We start from the raw sequence: 18,993 nt of genomic DNA, 5'->3' as shown, positions 1-18,993 counted from the left end.
AACGTATTTTACGGAAATCTATTTTTAGAAGAACGCTTACTACAGTTAGAACAGGATGGAGCACCTCCTCATTATGTACAGTTTCCGTTAGGCAATGGTTGGATGAGCATTATCCTAACCAGTGGATTGAAAGAAGAGGTCCAATTGAATGGCTGCCAAGATCCCCGGGCCTAACGCCTCTTGACTTCTTTTTATGGGGTCTTTACGCGACCTCTGAAATCTTAAATCTGTGATTTTTAAAACGCAACTTGAATAACTAGAGCAACTTTGCATGTAATACTGCATAGAATAGTTCAGGAATTCCGTGCTATATTCAGAGAAACATTTTTATGTACGAGAAGAATTTAAAAGTAGGCTTTATTAATGTATTTAAAATAACGGAAATTATTTCAACATTTAGTTAAATAATAATAAAAATTTCAAAATAGTGTTTTCGTTGATAAACAAAGAATAATAGAATAAAGAAAAAGCCCTATATGCCCCTGTAGTTCTGTAAGCAACGAGTGTCGAAGACGAAGAGTTTTGTAAACAACAGTTTTTATTCTCCCCCATAAAAAAACTCTAGCGGCATTAAGTCTGGTGACCTAGCAGGCCATTCTATCGGTCCCCTTCTACCAATCCATTGATTGGGGAATCTGTTATTCAACCACTCTCGCACTGGCCATGTAAATAAAAAATAATGCGGCGGAGCTCCATCTTGCTAAAAGTTTAGTTCGTTTTCTTGCAAAATGTTTCCACCAACTTGATTTTCCAGTACAGTTGTTATTAAAGGATCAATTATATCTTCAAGTAGGTGTAAGTAGAGCTCTCCAATTAAGTTGTCTTTAATAAACAATGGTCCTATAACAGGATTTCCGAGAATACCCGATCAAACAATAATTTTTTGTAGCACCTTCTCTGAAAATGTGGGGATTGTCGTCATTTCCAGTATCGAAAATTCTGTTTATTGACATGGCCGTTTAGGAAAAAGGTGCATTCATCACTGAAGCAAATATTGGTTACCAAAATTTCACGAGTGTTTATTAAGTTGGACATGGTTTCGCAAAACTCTATTCCCTATCAAAATCCTCTTCATAAAGTTCTTTTATTAAAATCCTCTTGATAAAATGATATTTTTAAACAACTTAGGTGAGTGTACGAAAATGAAACAAAACTATACTGCTCGTTGTAAAATATTACTGTAATATAATTATATCCAGTTCATAATTTTAACTAGTTTTTAGGTCTAAGAATTCTATTAAAGGAGGAGGGTACTGTGGTCTAATACACTTTTTGCTTCTGTTCAAAACATTGACTTCAATCATTAGGCATTAAAGAATAGCAGACATGGTATTTCTATCCTTTTAAAAGAAAAGTGTAATGGTTATAAAGAGTGTTTCAATAAGATTTGAGTTGCGCGTCATGTTTGAAAATCATAATGTCGCATGATTATGACGTAATAGATCAAAAGCTGACAGATGGGAGTTAGTAAGCATGGAAAATCGCACGGAAGAACAACGCGTCCTGATTGTCAAAAATTATCATCAAAATGGTGAATAAACCATTTATAGCTATTTTCACTGTATCAGGAAGAAGTTCTTCAAATACCAGCAGTTTGGACTTACATATAGGTTAGATATAGTAGATAGATCTAAATTTGTAACTTGCAAAAACTTGTCGGTATAATTGCATAACTTGGATATTGGTGAGTTGTTCAGCCTGCTCTGGTTTTGCTTGGGCATGAAACTTCTATCCACGATGCTTCATATCAATCAATCAAATATGCTTTATTGTCAAAAAAAATTAAAAATTTTGTAGACAAAGCTATACATAAAAAGCAAAACACACAAATATAGAAATGAAAATATAAGTACTAAATAAATATATACAAAACTGGGTACAAAAGACATAAATGTAAAATATATATACTAAATGTAAAAAGTAAGAAAATAGGAATGTAAATAAAAATAGTCACAAGAAAGTAAAATGAAAAAAGTAACAAAAACAGTCAAAAACATTAATAAAATGTTTAAAAAGTCATAAAAAATTTTATAGAAATTTAGCAATACAAAATATTGCTATTCTACATCATAAAAGATTTAATAATTAGCCAGTGCATGCATGATACTCAAAAATTAATATTAAAAAAAATCATCTACTGCATATAAAGCTCTCTTCAGTAAATATGATTTCAAAGCATTGCGAAATCGAGGAAAAGATGTCAATGATTTAATTTCCAAAGGCAGATGATTGTACATTTTTTTAGCTCCGTAAAGAATAGAGCTTTTTATTACTTCTGACCTTGGGATTGCCTCATAAAGATCATGCTCTGCGTTTCGAAGTGGATATTTGCGAGAAGGTCTAAAAAGCATTTCTGATATATGCTTGCGAACCAAGCAGAGTTAATATTTTAAATCTTTTAAGCATTTCTTGGCAGTGAGCTCGATTATCAAGTCCTAGTAAATAGCGAACCGCTCTCTTTTGTAGTTTAAAAATGCGCTCAAACTGAGTCGCACAGCAAGTGCCCCTGAATGGAAGGGCGTAACGAAGATGGGAGTCAAAAAGGGCATAATACACTGTTCTTGATGACGAAAGATTTAATTCCCTGGAAACTGATCTTATGGCAAAACAAGCTGAACTTAATTTTTTAGATAAAACATCGATATGTAATTCCCACTTCAAAGAGTATAAGTCCCAAAAATTTCACAGATTCAACAACGTCCAAGCTGATGTTGCTAAGTACAAAGGATTGGATAGTACCTTTATAAGATAGGACTTTAGGTTTTGAGATGTTTAAGCAGAGAAGATTCGAATCGCACCACGATTTAATGTTGATAATGTCTTTGGAATAGTTGCATGAAGTGCCGCAACATCCGCATTGCTCCATGTTCCTGTCCAAGAGACAGATTTTGCCGCTAATGTTAAGATAAGCCATATCATTAATAAACAGCAGAAACAGAATTGGGCCCAGAACTGAACCTTGAGGTACCCCACATTCTGTTGGTCTGCTAGAAGACATGGTCGTATCAACCTTTACAAGCTGACTCCTGTAGCTAAGATAGGACTTAAACCATTCGAGAGGTGTTCCTCTGAACTCAAAGTGCTGTAATTTTTTGATCAAGATAGTATGGTTTACACAATCAAAAGCCTTGGAGAAATCACAGAAAATAGTTACTGTTGAATGATGATTGTTTATACTGGAGTAAACACTGTTAAAAAGAGAGAACATAGCATCATTAGTGCATTTATTACTCAAAAAGCCAAATTGATGGGGAGTTAGTATTTTATGTTTAAAAATAGCCTTATTTTAACCAATATTTCTATGATCTTCGAAAATGTTGGAAGGAGAGCGATTGGACGATAATTTGAAGTGAGAATTTAAATTTTTTAGGTATGATAAAGAGTGCATGTTCCTTGCAGACACACGTAAGCCTTTAGTGGACCAGGGTTTATGATGCTTAATTTTGATGGGTCTATAAGGAAAGGACTTATTCGCAATACTTGACAAGGTCTTTACAAATCTAGAAAACTCACCATCGATATCATCAGAGATAAGACCCCAGTCAACTGTTTGGCATAGATTCTTGAACTTCAAAAAAAATTTTTACCAAAAATACGGCCTAATTTAGGCAAATTATTTTTGCTTAAAGTGTCAATAGTAAATCTGGCCAACACAGCTTCATGGTCAGAAAAACCTGAACTGAGAACAGTACAATCAACGAAGTTCAGAGTAAAAGATGACACAATATAGTCAATGGTGCTGGAACTATTTTTAGTTATTCTGGTTGGGGAATTTACATGCATTAAAAAACATGTTTAATCGAAAATAGACTGAAGAAATTCTTGAGCAACACACACACTGGAGTAGTCAATATTAAGGTCGCCACACAAAATTAATTTACTTTTTAGAGGCATGGATTCTAGTAAGCTTAGAAGTTTTAGGCAGAAAGTCTGTACATCAGCGTCAGGTGTTCTATAAACACAAACAATATAGAGGTCATATAGCTTATGGCGAACGATGGAAAATTCAAAAACTTTTTCAGATAATAAGTTATCAAACTTAGTTACTGGTGAAAAATCGGTGATTGTAGACATTATCATAGTAGTACAGGAATATACAATAGTACAGGAAAGGGATTTAACATTAGAGTTAACATAGAAAACTAGCAGACTGCCACCTTATGTACATGGATGACATCAAGCCCTAGAGTACAAACGATAAGTAGCTAAAAGACCTTATTGATGCGACTTACACCATATAAAATGACATTCGAATGGAATTCGGAAAGAAAAAAATGTAAACTCATTAAGCACAGTCACTAATGGTGATGTTACCCTATCAATGGGCAAAACGAGGAGCAAGAATAAGTACCTATAATAAGTAAAAGCTGCATTAAAAATAGAGCTCATAACATCAACAAACACTTACGCTATGCCTGTCCTGACTTATAGCTTTAGAGTTCTAAAGTGGACAACACCGAGCTGGAGGAAATGCAACAAACTACTCGCACAATGATCACCAAGCACAAGATACACCACCCTAGAGCTACAACTATACGAAGAACTTTATCTAGAACAGAAGGTGGACAATCACTAACTGACCTAATAGATCTACATCAGTCTCAGAAGCAAATGAAATTGAGAAAGTTCTTTAACAGGAAGGCGCAAACATCAGATGTTCACTTAATCTTTCCAATAATAACCTTAACTTGAAAATATTCTCTGACGCTAAGAAGAAAGATCAATGGACCCAAAAGCTGGTAAATGGACGACACTACAACGATTTGAACCAGCCGCATGTAAATAGAGAAACATCCAATAGATGGCTAAGGAATGGGTACTATTCCCTAAAACAGAAAAATTCGTAATGGCTATACGAGATCAAGTCGTGAACACGCGAAACTAAGTATAGTCCAGAAAATGCCATGAAAGATCTGAGACCGTCCAACATATAAGAGTTGGCTGTATTTACTGGGCTAATGTTGACTATCTACAGCGACACAAACAGATGTGCAATATCATACACCAAAAGTTGTGACAGGTGGTTGATGAATAATCGACCTGATGTAGTACTGGTAAACGAAAGCGACAACAACATATTTGATAGATGTAACCGTACCTAACAACAATAACATGATAGAGCAATACCAAGGAAAGATGAGCAAATACGCGGAGCTGGCCATCGAGATGCAACAAATGTGGCAACTGGATAAGATTTATGTATTACCGATCATCACCTGGATTGATACCGAAAACCTTGGAATACCTTAATCGAAGAATAAAGTGTTGTCTTTTGCACGCATATTGGGGTCGAATATTAGACATTGGGAGATTAAAAGTTGTTTTTTTACTTCCAGGCAGAACGAGGACTATACTATCTGGAAACAGAAAAACATAACTCTAAGTATTTGGTTCTTCAATGCATAATGACTTGATAGCTCCTGGAAATCTTATTTAGTTTTCACGCTTTTAAGATATACCTTGGAGTTATTGTTTTTAAAAAAATAGTTGAGGTAAGAAGATTATATACTGCCTCAAAGAAAAAAAAAAGGTGCCTTAAGACTCTGGTTCTCTGGTGTTTAATAGATACTGGAAGATACATACAGTTTCCAGGAATTTGACACTTGGGGCCCTAGAAGCTGTTATTTTCCAGTTAAATTAACTCCATATTTCTTCTAGGTAGTTAAGGGCAGTGGTTTTCATACTGTCTGAAGGAAAAAAAAACTTTAAGTCTCTGGTTTTTCAGTATTCATTAACTTGGTAGAGCCTGAAAAATACGTTCAGCTTACATACTAATTTCACAAGAGTATACTGATGATATCTTAGAGTCAGTCATATAGCTCTATTTTGAATTATTTCTAATTCATTTATTTTGTATTGGAATAAATTAAATAATTGAGCAAAAACACAAATGTAGGAGTGAACACTAATTTTGTGTGAATTGACAAATTATTGCCGATTCTTGTTGCGAAAAATCTAACTTTTTTTATCATCTTCTCATTATGTAGTCGGTGTGGGCATGGAAATTTAAGTTGGCTATATAATTTCTCATGAATTCTTTTTCATGAAGAATATTTTATCGCGTTTACAGTCATATGTTTACTGTTTATATTTTCTTGATTTGTTTTTCATTTCCTACTAAATACATAACATTTTGACTTATTTGCACTTAAACTTTCAGAGGGATATACACCGAAATTTATCTTTAGAAGAACGCGTATTACAATTCATTTCCACCAGAGCACCTTTTCTTTATGTAGTTCTCGTTAGGCAATGGCTGGATGGTCATTATCCAAACCAGTGGATTGGATGAAAAGGTCCTATTGAATGGCCACCTAGATCCCCGGATCTAACATCTCTTGACTTGTTTTGTGGGAGGTCACCTGAAATCTGTAGCTTTTAAAACCTAAGCCACTAGAGCAACTCCAGCATAGAATAGTTCAGGAATACCGTGCTATATCCAGAGAAACATTTATAAATGTACGTGAAGAATTTGAAAGTAGGATTTATTATTGTCTTCAAAATAGCAGAAATTATTTTTAACATTTAATTAAATAATAATAAAATAATTCAAAAATTGTTTTCATTTATTATTTTCCTTGATAAATAGAGAATAATTTCCTCAATTGTGGCTTTCTATAATTTCATTGGAAAGTATTTTTCAAGAGCTCTAAGGTGTTGTATCACTCGACCCCATCTCTATTTAAGATTTTAAGAGTGTATCTCACCCTGTCCAAGAGGTTACAGATAAGGGTGAGGAAATATGCTTGTTTTTGCTGCTACTTCGTTCCATAACACCCTGTAATTATACATTAAAAATAGTAATGGTCCCAAAACCGTTCCAGGAATCACAACAAAGGTTACATGTTATATGAACTTTTCTATCAGAAATTAATATTAAATAAATTATTGTTAGGACCAATCATAACATCTTTAAAAATTATCTCTTTGCTAATAAATGTTAAAGATTTTAAACAAATTGTAAACTGTTTAAAAATATGTATGAACTTGTGCGTGGCCAGAGGATATGCACCACAATGCAATTTTTCCCATTATCAATAATTTTCACGATTTTAAGTGGATACACTTTCACACACAAAATTCTTGGTAATGCGTATCCTATGGCCACACATTTTATATCAAAAGGTAGTCATTTATTAGATTAATTATAACTTTTTAATTCCTATATATCTCCGATCATTAAAAGCTTCAATTATAAAAAAAATCATCATTTTGCAATTGTTTCTTAAGTTCTTTAAATTCCACAAGACAAAACACACTAAATCAATAACTAAAAATACATTTGTAGAATCCATAAAATTAGAAGACCATCATAAATATTCCGAAATTACGATACAACTGCCGAGCCAAAAAAAAAGTGACAATAAAGAAGATGGTGAACCTGGTCCCCATTATTTCTAAAAAAATAAAAATAAAAATCTAGACAATGAGGTTTATTTTTAAATGGTCCCTGTTTACTACAATGGAATTGTATGGACATTCTAAATTTGTTTCGGCGGAAAATCGTTGTTTCTTTGAACTTTCTGGGTTAGCATCTAATTTTTGCTTTTCTGTGTCACTTGTATATGAAATACACATTGCTAGAATATCAAGTTTAGTCAGATAATTGAATAATATCAAATAGCCGTTCAAGCTCAGGTCCTTTGGAAACACCGGATACAGCATTAAAACGATCACAAATATCATTGAGTAAAGTTAACAATTTATGATCTTAAAACCTCTCGTTGGTCTGCCACGTTTATAATAAAAATATTTATTTCTATAATACAGTAAGAAGTTTTCAAAAAAAATTATATTTATTCCCAGCAGCTTTATGCATTTTTGCAACAAAACTGAACCATATGTTTTTTCGGTAATAACGTTTTAATTATAACTGAATGCTTTATGACTTTAACGCCCCACGCATTTTACGTTTGTTGGAACGGTCTAGAACGTATTTTTATAAGAGTCCAGAGAGATCGTTTTTTAAATAGTGTGTGCTGATTATCCATCCAAGTTTTTGATGATAAAATGAAACTTGCTTAAAATTATTTAAAAGGAAAGTCTTATCGTCCTTTCGTTAACCCAGTTTAGTAAAACGTCCGCAGCCGACGAAATTTTCATCGGGATCGGCCGCCGTTAACGAGATAACAAGTGGCAAGCGGCAAAATGGACCCGCTCCAATATTTGGTTACCACCGTTTTCGGTTTTCCTAATTTTCGCTAATTACATTGTTTGTCACGTTCGATGCACCCACTTTGTATATCCCGCATAGTTGGGTAAAATCAATAGTTTGATCAGCACTTATAAAATCGATTCTTTGGTGATGGGTGAAAAAAAAACATAAAATAATACGGGTTCTATTAGAATAACTATTTGCTTTCAAATGATTTTTGTTATTTTTTGATATGAAAAATTTTAGGATCAATAATAGACATATATTTTAAAAATTATAATAGACAATAAGCTTAGGTTTAAGGAACATTACATTTAAACTAAGAACTGGTTACTCTGCATTAAAAACACTTTTCTTACAAAGGTATTGAATTTAGAATGCTTTGCGATGCCTTAGTACTTTCGTCGCTCAAATTTTGCGACACCATCTACGGCCTTGCCTAGACGGTTTTGACATATTTAGGATTCAAAAACTTCAGAATTCATATTTGACATGAACATATTTCTCATAAGTTAAAAGACGCTAACTTGGTTAATATGCATAACAGACGAATAATGCATTCTCTTTGTTTCTGTTACAAGATCCTTAAATTTCAGTCTCCTCCTTATTGGCTAAAAAAAGGTAGCTATCGAACAGATGTGCATAACATTAGCATAAGGCGTAAAAATTTATTAACAATTCCACAACATAACAAAGAATACTTTAAAAGGTTGTTTTCGTACTCCATAGCACATCTAATTAACACATTTGAAATAAATGAACCAATGTTCTCTGGAAAATCTTTTAAAAATAATATGAAATTTTTTTAATTAAATCAAATATAACTATGTCAGTGTAAAAATATGTATTTTTCTTTTTTACCAAAACTATCGCATGTATAAGTTATATGCCACATCCCTGATCCTCTCCTGCCTTTACCCTATCCCTTTCTCAGTGTATAATTATTATAGCTTAACTAGTATTAAAAGGCCTTTTAGTTGCCTGACTGTGTTTATTTACTTTGATTAGTATTTTTGTAACTTTTTTTTGGGTAACTAATAAACGTCTTATTATAATAATAATAATAATAATAATAATAATAATAAAACGTCTATGATTCCTAGCCATACATTCTTTTTAACACGTGTTTCCTATATAATAAACGGATATGTCGTAGAGAAGTTTTTTTTGCCAAATCTTAATGCCCATATCAGTTTTAGCACCCTGTAAAAGCAAAACTTTTAATAAGCCTAAATGATATTACCAGACCCATAATTAAATTAAAAAATAAGAAATTTAATAAATGTAAAAAAAAAACATTTTAAAGATAGTAAGTCTTTTATTTCTTCTGCTTTCAATGACCCTAAAAGTATAAACACATACTTTTTGCTCTGCAAATATTGCACTTCCGGATCAACAATTAAATCGGTTTTATTTAAATCAAAAGAAAACTAACTTTTTTTACACCCATTTATTTTAAAATTACCACTATAGCAGATGTTAACAAAATTATTTTGTAAAGGTAAAATCAATGACAACGGGTGCATTCATCTGTGTGATGTGATTCCATGAATCTCGAAATGTTGTACCTGTGTTGTCCAGTGATTCTATCCTACCTAGAGAATATAATTAATTCATGTTTACTAGCTTCATTATTTCAAGAGCGTTGAAACATCTTACATACTATAGCTATTCCAAAAGGAAACCGTGTTTCTAGCTTTAATGACTTAAGACCGATAAGTATTTTTGCAAGTTTGTCAAAAGATTTAAGAAAATAATGAATTTACAAATATCTGATTATTTCAGAATCTACAACATTCTGCCTGATAGTCAATCTGACTTTTCACCTGATTTTGACAGGTGACACAGTGTTTGATGACACAAATGATAAAAATGTACAACTCTACTCTTGTTAGACTAGAGTAGAGCAGTAAGGCGTTTGACACAAAAAAATTGATACTTTCCGAAAATTCCAAAATTATTGAAACCTCGGCGTGTTCATGGTCAACTAGGGCTCTTGTTTTCAATATATATCTTAATAAAATATATAAATATATATATATATATATATATATATATTTATTTATTTATTTGGTAAAAGTATCCACAAACTTAACTTAAATATACTATTTTATTAAGAATAATATAAAGACTAAATGATGGTACATAAATCAAAATAATTTGAATATAAAAGAATACACTTAAAAAAAGCATTTTTCTAAAGCTAAATTTCTACATTAGCCTCATAAAATTTCAAAAACAATATTTCGTTTTACAGTATTTTTGACTGTACTAAGTGACATGTTAAAAACGTCCAATGAACGGCAGTACAAATTATAACTTTTTGTTATTCTACATAATGGAGAGTTCTGACCGTGATTTGGTTTCCTGAATGGAATAAAAAATAACTCGCTCGATCTGATGTTGACTTGAGGAATGTTAAATTAAAAAAGTGACAAAATAGGAGGAGTGTTCAGCTGACAATTCATTACTTTATATAAAAACGAAACATCAGTTATCAAACGTCTGTCGAGAAGTGACATCACGTTAAAATGCTTTCGAATTGAATTGACATATATCATGATGAACCGAAGCGGGTTTTAAAAGAAACAAATCTTAAAAATTTGTTTTGGATGCTCTCCAATCGATCAATGTAAATTCCATATCTAGGGTTGCAAATAAGGCTTCCAAAGTTCAATTTGCCAAAATTAAATGTATTAAATAAACATTTAATAGCTCGAGAACTAGAAAACAATTCACATTTAGGAACAATATAGCCCAACAATCTAGAAGATTCTGTTACTATTAGATCAATATGAATGTCAAACATCAGTTTAGAGGTCCAATGTAATTCCCAAATCGCGTAGGTACGTAGTTCACTTTAGGTAAGCAAATTTATATTGATAATTGATTTTATTTTTAATTCTTGAAAAGGTTATACTTTCGTAGTCGATCCAGATCATTTTGGATTTCAAGGCAGTCGGCGATGTTAAATATCGTACGGCAGATTTTAAGATCATCGGCGTATAATAAAAATTCAGTGTGACGTAAACAAGATTTTATATTATTAATGTATATAATAAAAAAGGGGTCCTAAATGGGAGCCCTGTGGAACACCAGGTGATAGAATAAAAGACTCAGAACAAAATCCTTCATATATAAATATATATATATATATATATATATACTTTTTAAAATGTCGTAATTTGCACATAAATACATCTAAATCAAAGCGTATAATTTTGGAAAATATATAATAGAATATAAAGAGTACATTGAATCGGTGATTAATCTTAGTATATGGACTGAAACACTTCCTCGTGAGAAGGTTTGCAAAAGTATGGATTTATTTTTGGATGTAGACTTACGATTTAAAACCCACTGTTGTTTACAAAGGGGCTATTCTGCCCTTGAGTTATTATATCGATTCTTCAGTTTTAAGTCATCTTAATTTTTGCGATTTTATCTATTGACCTTGTTTGGACATACAAGAAACGTAGCGTACTTACTTAAGATACAGGAGTACCAATGGCTTAACATAACTCAGAAACGCAAGCTTTATTCTTTAGTACTATTTCACAAGGTTGTACTCATAAAATGTCCACCCCAAATTAATCAATAAGATAAAATACCATACTGATGTGCACAATTTCAATTTAAATGTTTACCGTTTCATAAAACTGAGTTTTTTCGGCGATCTTTTACATACAATGTGTTTCAGCTGTAGAGTGAACCGCTAAATATTAAATATTTTAAAATAATTCTTTTATAAGAAGAGTGAAGAATTTCTTATTAAACTCTTGGAGATCTAAATGTAAATACCATGATGTTTTGATCAGTGATACATGAATGGTCCCTCAATCGGTCTGGAGAGTAATAAAGTTAGGTTTGGTTGTTTGAATTCTATTTTGTATAAAATAGTCATTACCTTTATAATTTTTATAGTACTTAGGCTTTGATCTTTTTTACATTCTTGTTGGCTCATAAACACATTTATATTGGTATAATTATTATTATATAAATGTCTTTAATCGAAATTCTATGTACCATTTCTATCTCACGGGAACTATATAATCTTGTGGGCGAGTAAAATGCATGGCCTGGTGAACTAGAAATTATATTTAGCCTGTTAATTTCACTTAACATAAATATTGGACTTTAGGATTGACCGGTATATTAATGCGTATTGTGAATTAAAAATGTAGTGACACAAAATATACTATGAATTACAGGAATTGTAAAAAACGTGGTGTTTATTTTCATCATGTTTATTTTGCCGCGTCATGTTTATAATCAAATTAGTATAGTGGGCCGCGTGTACCATATAGGCGTCACGAAAAATTTGTCACGCAGTTCAAATTTTTTTTGCTTTTTATATAAAAAATGCAGTTAGAAACAACTAAAGCATTTAAGATATTTCTAGCTTTGAGTTTTCGTCTTCTTCCATCATCTTTAATATTTCGTCTGTCATCCATTCTTGTTTCTGGTCCTTTTTTGATGCCAAATTTTCACATGTTGTTTTCGTATGTGTAATAATAAATGTCTTCATTTTATTTAAGTAAACTTCTATGTCATTGGTGTATTTTTTAGCCATTTTGGCGAAGCTTTTATTAAGCTCTTCTTTCACTTTTTTCTGGATGTTATTTTCTTTGAATAGTGTAATGTCCTTTTAAGAAATCATTTCCTTATAAATTATTTTGCATCGTATGTTGATATTTGCCACTAATAGATTATGATCCGAGAAGATATCTAGGCCTGGATATGTTTTTGCTAAGCTGATGGAGTTTTGGAACCTTTTGTTTACGTTAATAAAATGAATTCGGTTCCTCATAATTCTCTTATAGTTGTTTTGGAAAAAATAGAGAAATTAATTCAGCTGATTGAAAAAAAAATTATTCCAGGCAGTTGAGATGTGCCTTAATTTTTTTCAAGCATCTAAAAATAGAAATGAATTGCAATCCCTGCACTTAAACAAAATCTATAAGGCATGAAAAATAACCTCAAAAGCCTGGACAGAGAAATTAATTTATTCAAGGCAGTTGTCAATTTGAATTTTTTCCAGGCATAAATATTTTCCAAAACTTAACTTTGAGATTCCTGGAAGAAAGCAAAATTACTTAAAAACTTTTAGGCAGAGTATCTCCGGGAGCTTTCCATGTATAAAGCCTTTGGGCATATAACTTGAAAAACTTATTCATAACTGCCATATCCGTCTTTTTTCAGAACTGGATTAGCCTTTCTCTTCTTCAATTTTTGTGCCTAGACGGTATCTTTTTATAAAGCTATTAACTAAACCATGTCCTATTTTGGCTAACTTAGCTCATGTTTTTCATGAGTCTTAATGGGATAAAAAAAGAGTTATTTTTAGTTATGACGTTATTTAATGCAGCTCTTTATTTATACCTGTAAATAAGGTAGAAACTTGCTTAGACTTAAACATAAAATTTAAAAATGAAAAAAAATGTAGAAGAAAAAAGAGAGAACAAAAATAAAAGAAAGTAAAAATAATGAGAACATAAAAGGATGTTAACAATATAGCCTTTTTGCAGCATAATTCCTTCCTATACCAGCCTAACTTACTGTTCAGAGTTGTGTCTCTGTTTTTTTTTAATTTTATTTAATTTTGTTAAAATTGAAAATTATCCTTATTTATATCATACTCTGTCATCGGACTTCAAAAGCAATAATTCGTTTTAAAAATAAATTAATGAGTTGGAATAGGAGTAATAATTAAAATGATGGGTTATAAAGCTTTAAATATTGCCACCTTGCAGATGCCTAAAATATTGATTAATATTTATAAAATTTCCAAAAGACTAATTAAAATCAAATTTTATCAATACACATTAATACCCTAGAGAATTGAAACCAGTAACATTTTACATGGGTATTTTGCCGACAACTCTGTCATCAAGCCATCGATCATGTTTTTTAGAGCATGTAATCAAATAGCTCACCCTTACAAAAATCATAGGATACCTTACTTAAAAATATTTATGCCATTATAAAATGTATCCAAATTCAAACTTACACAGACTCCAAACAAGTTATAATCAACATCTTTCAGGTATAACAAAATTGTTGTTTTGGAAAACAAAACTTTAACACCCTGTAAAATGAAACCAAGCAGCAATTTTGTTAAAGCATGTTGGCCTATAAAGATATGTTTAATTTAAAGGACAGTAAAGAGACACATTTAAGTTATTGGGTATTTGGGCACTATTAAATATAGATTAAATTTAAAATATACTACTTCATATAGGCATTTAATGAAATAAAATAGACTTATTCACTTACGAACTCGCATATAATCTAATTGCTCATATGAATGATTTTTGCTAAATTTATTTTATATATATTTAATATGCGGATGTTTGTTACATTATTGATTTTACATAATATGCCTCTATCTCTGAAATGGTTAGAGTTACGAGGTTGTTTAAATTGGCAGTTTTCCTGTTCATTTAAATTTACAGTTGCCAAATTTTGTTTTATTACAAATTGGGTTACTACTGCTTTATTAATATTTGATTAAAATGAGCAGATTTAGTTATAATTTAGAATTTTAAATTTATGCCCACTACCTTTGAATTTTTATCTCATAGATTCAATTAAGACACAAAAAAAGATCAGAAAAACAATTAAAGATAATTAATAATTTCATATCTTAATTATTGCAGCGTGACTCATAATGATTGTTTAAAATAGGTACATAATAAAAAAATTGTTAAATTGATTTTTATTTAAAAATGGTTGCGATTATCTGATATACTTTTGAGTACTTAGTATTTATTTAAAAGATTTCCAAGGACAACAATTTTTCTTTTAAGAAGCACTTTATATAATTTATAAACATTTATATAGTTTAATCCTTTCCTGGTAACTTTAGACTAAAATATATATCTTTGCAGTTCAGTTTCAGAATATCTATGAATCATCTTATTTCTATAATTCTCTCTCTACTTAAATACGTGAAAGTTTCAAACCTGTGGTATTATGTACGTTAATCTATATTAAAATAAGTTGTAAGCTCCTTAAGGTGGACCCAAATAATTATCCCATCTCCATTCTAAGCTTGTCTCCCGAATGTAAATTTCAATCAGTGACCCTTGCAAACCACGGCTCTCTCGTAATAACACCGCAAGGCATTTCTCAGAGACGACTCAATAATAACGTTGTATGTGGAACTAACAAGAGCTGAAATCAAAAATATCCGATTGAAAGTGAACAGCTCATTTCAGAGATAGTTTAAGACTCGAACTTGGCATTATTAAATTGGCTGCATGAGAACAATTAAGCCTATTCAAATGTTCGGCAAAGAAATCTGGATTTCAGACAGCTAAAAATAAAATTCCCGTTGAAAATATAGGAATGCATATAAAATTACTTGCAACCGGGAAAAATTAAATTTGTTATTATTTATCTTTAATATGAAGCTAAATGTACGCGTCTGCCAAATAATGTTATTTTGTAATTATTAAAACATTCTATAAAAGGAATAATTGCAAATAACTGTTAACCTTTTATTTACCTTAGAGCGCCCCCAGAATAGTGTTTTATGTCCCAAGCCATTAACTACGTATACTTTATACTTTATATAGAAACTTTTTTCTTCTAATTAAATGAAATCCCGTAAAACGACGATAAAAATCCGTTGATAAAGTTTCTCGAGACAAAATGGAAATTTTGAGAACAAATTTGTAGAGAATCTTATTAAGGAGTGTTTTATACTTCGCTTATCTCCGTTTTATCAGCAGAGTGAAAAAAAAAGGAGAATCTGGCTTATGAGTTGTTTGTCATCTTAAACCACTTAAAGAACAATAAAAACAAAAGAGAATTTATCACAATGGAAAAATTTTCTTAACAGCTTGCTTATTCGCAATGACGCAGTGTCTTAATGCGTATATTTGCTTATACCTTTAATGCTCTTTTCTTATTTACTTTTTATTATATATTATAAATAATTAAAAAATTAAATTTTGCTTAAAAGCCTTAAAATATTATACGTATTGTTTTTTTAAATATAATTTATGCATTAATTATATAAATATGATTGAAATAAAATGAAAATTCGTTAAAAAAAAGTTTTATGGGAATTATTGAACACGACGTAGAAACTCAAAACTCATTTATAGTCTTAGTATTATATAATACGTAAGGAAAATAATGTTTATTCATCTATTAGTGTTAACAAGCCAAGCACTCCTACACTAGTCGAGAAATATACTATATAAAAAATACAATAAGAAGTGACATTAGAATTACTTAAAACTAACAATGCAACTTAAAATAATACACAATACAATTTGGTCACAGAAGGTCAGCAAAGTTACACTGGAGGTACTTCTGAAACGAGTAAAAGCTATTTTTAATTAGACCCTACTTTATCTTGAAAATTGTCCAACACAGTGAAAGACTGTGCTTAATAATGAGATGTGACATTACGGGATCTGAAAAGCCTCCGATACCACGGTACCAAGGAGCTTTTATTATTCGTGATATATTAGCAAGGGTCATGATTTTTCAGGATTCCCCCTAACAAATAGAAGGCATAGGAGCGTAAAGGCAGGGTAAGAATTCTCAGCTTTCTGAAATGTAAACTGCAGCACTCTCTATAGTTGAGATTAGCTAGATTACTCTTATACATCTGTGTTGTAAGGCAACTCTTTTGAACATATGAACAGAGTGACCCCAATTTATCAAACGTTATTTCAGAGTGGAAGTATTCAAAATATACAGACCTAGGGATGCAAGCCAAAAGTGAGGTGGACAAATTTCGTATTAGGACTATACATCTTGATAACTTAAACGAGAGAGTGAGCCCAACATGAGACTGTCAATCCCAAATCCAGAGTAACATCAAGAAAAGTTACAGCTCCATCCAGAAACTATTGACCATGAATAAAATCTCTAAGGGAAAACATTATCTTTTTCGCTTTGTTCTGATTTATGCTTCATCGATTTGATACCGCCAACTAGCAAGGCTGGATAGGCTGCTATATGTATAGACACAGGATGATCACTAAAAAAATCATTAACATACACTAGAAGTAGAATGGGTCCAAGAACATAGCCTTGAAGCACGCCATATGTTATCACTAATCTCTGAAATCTACCACTCCCAAAATAAACATATTGACTCCTGCCTGTTAAGTAGGACTGAAGCAAATTAATACTTGAACTATTAAACCTATAATATACGATCTTTTGAAGAAGTATACTATGCTCAATACAATCGAAAGCTTTTGACAAATCGTAAAATATTACCTAAGAATGAAGCCTGGCTGCTGTATCCGTTAAGTGTTCTAGTCTAAAACCATGTTGCCTAATATAAAATAATAAATTTTGCTCAAAGTAATCTTCTATTTGATTCTCCAGTAAGGTCTCAAAGATGTTACTAAAAATTAAAACTAAAGAGATTGAACGATAATTCTCGGGGTCTATCTTAGATCCTTTTTTAGATGATGGTATGACTTTTGAAACTTTAAGACAATCGCGGAAGATGCCTTTTGTGATAGATAAGTAATCAAGTTTTTTATGGTTTTAATGAGGCGTGAATTAAAATCAAATGAGTCCCAACTTCAACTTTTGTTTACAGAATTAATCACTTGAGGCACCTCAGTATAAGTTATGGCATAGGTCAAAGGGTTTCTGGAAGTTGAAGGCAGCATTCGTTTCAAGGTGATCGGAGCATTAACAAACGTCTCATTGAAATGATAAGCATTTATTTAAATTGGTGACATCTCTTCCTCATTATGATTAAAAGCTTTCAGAACTTTCTACATAGCTTGGGAGGGATTATTAACTTCATTTATAAATGTATCATTTGCCTCTATTTTTTTAAATCAATTTTTCTTCGGTATTCTAGTTTCAGCAGACACTACTTAAAGATATTTCTGGTTAACCTGCCTTAAAAGTCTAAATTTATCCCTCATTTCTCTCAAAAAATCATTAAACCATCTTAGTGGCCTTGATCTTCTAGTTGTGTTAACTAATTTGGATTTCAAGTCAAATCAAGCAAGGTAGACATCAGCAAGAATCATTAGAATTATACATATGATCCTAATTTATTGACTTTTCTGATCTGTAGAAATGAAAGAAACCCAAGTCGTGCTAAGATACGTGCAACACCACCCATTACAAAGCCGCCCTCCTTGAATTGAAAGAAAATTCCTTGATGATCTGACAGAGAGACATCTTCAATACTGGCTACATATGAGTATTTCGGAATATTTGTGAAGACATTTTACCCCAAGTAGATGCCTTAATTGTTAAATCAAACCCAAAACTGGAGAAAGTCAACAACTCGACTTAACCGCTACTAGCCTAGGTTAAACCTTACATTAAAATCACCATCATAATGTATGTAATTTTGTGTTCATTATTGACGAATTACAACACGCTGATGTTGATGAAGAGGAGAAAGGCATAGAGATTAATTTTTATTTTTCTACAATGTTTAAGGTGGTGAAAATGATGCAAGTGAAGGCAGTATTAAATTTAGAAAGACAAGTACTGTCAAAGACTAACCTGACGAAGAACAATGTTCTTCATGACCAAAATATACTTTGCTTTAATTACTTAGTGTAGTAGAGTCATATCCTTGACATTCGCTTATAAAGGGTATTTGAACTAAGTTGCTGAGAAGATCTTCCAATCTAACAAGGAAATTTTCAGACTTATCAGATAGTTAAGACTGGCCATACCTAATCCCAGCCTCCTTAAAATTCAACTCACGCACAACTCCCAAAGGTGCGACACAATATGCTCACACCTTGCTGATTCAGGGGCAAGTATACAGATCCTTATAATCTAGATATCACACATCTCTGTTTTGGATAGCTAGTGCTTGTTGAGAC

At 31.6% G+C, this 18,993-nt stretch overlaps 1 protein-coding gene and 1 long non-coding RNA gene across 6 annotated transcripts in view; one reads left to right on the top strand and one right to left on the bottom strand.

The window, feature by feature from the left end:
• The window catches only part of LOC126749051 (cytoplasmic polyadenylation element-binding protein 2), a 181,957-nt gene that overhangs the window by 11,980 nt on the left and 150,984 nt on the right, over positions 1 to 18,993 (top strand). The gene's annotated exons all lie outside the window — the stretch shown is intronic.
• LOC126749052 (uncharacterized) lies at positions 9,587 to 15,910 on the bottom strand. Of its 4 annotated transcripts, XR_007664869.1 has the most exons (4): positions 15,666 to 15,853; positions 15,121 to 15,331; positions 12,063 to 12,242; positions 10,195 to 12,000 (listed from the first exon to the last, which is right to left on the bottom strand). It is a non-coding gene; the product is annotated as an uncharacterized LOC126749052 (long non-coding RNA). The 4 variants fall into 4 exon arrangements; XR_007664867.1 differs by lacking the exons at positions 10,195 to 12,000; positions 12,063 to 12,242 and adding an exon at positions 9,587 to 9,750 and having other exon boundaries at positions 15,666 to 15,842; XR_007664868.1 differs by having other exon boundaries at positions 10,195 to 12,242; positions 15,666 to 15,844.

Source organism: Anthonomus grandis, chromosome 22, assembly GCF_022605725.1.
Source record: "Anthonomus grandis grandis chromosome 22, icAntGran1.3, whole genome shotgun sequence".
NCBI classification, from domain to species: Eukaryota; Metazoa; Arthropoda; class Insecta; order Coleoptera; family Curculionidae; genus Anthonomus; species Anthonomus grandis.
This window is presented reverse-complemented; position numbering and strand designations above follow the sequence as displayed.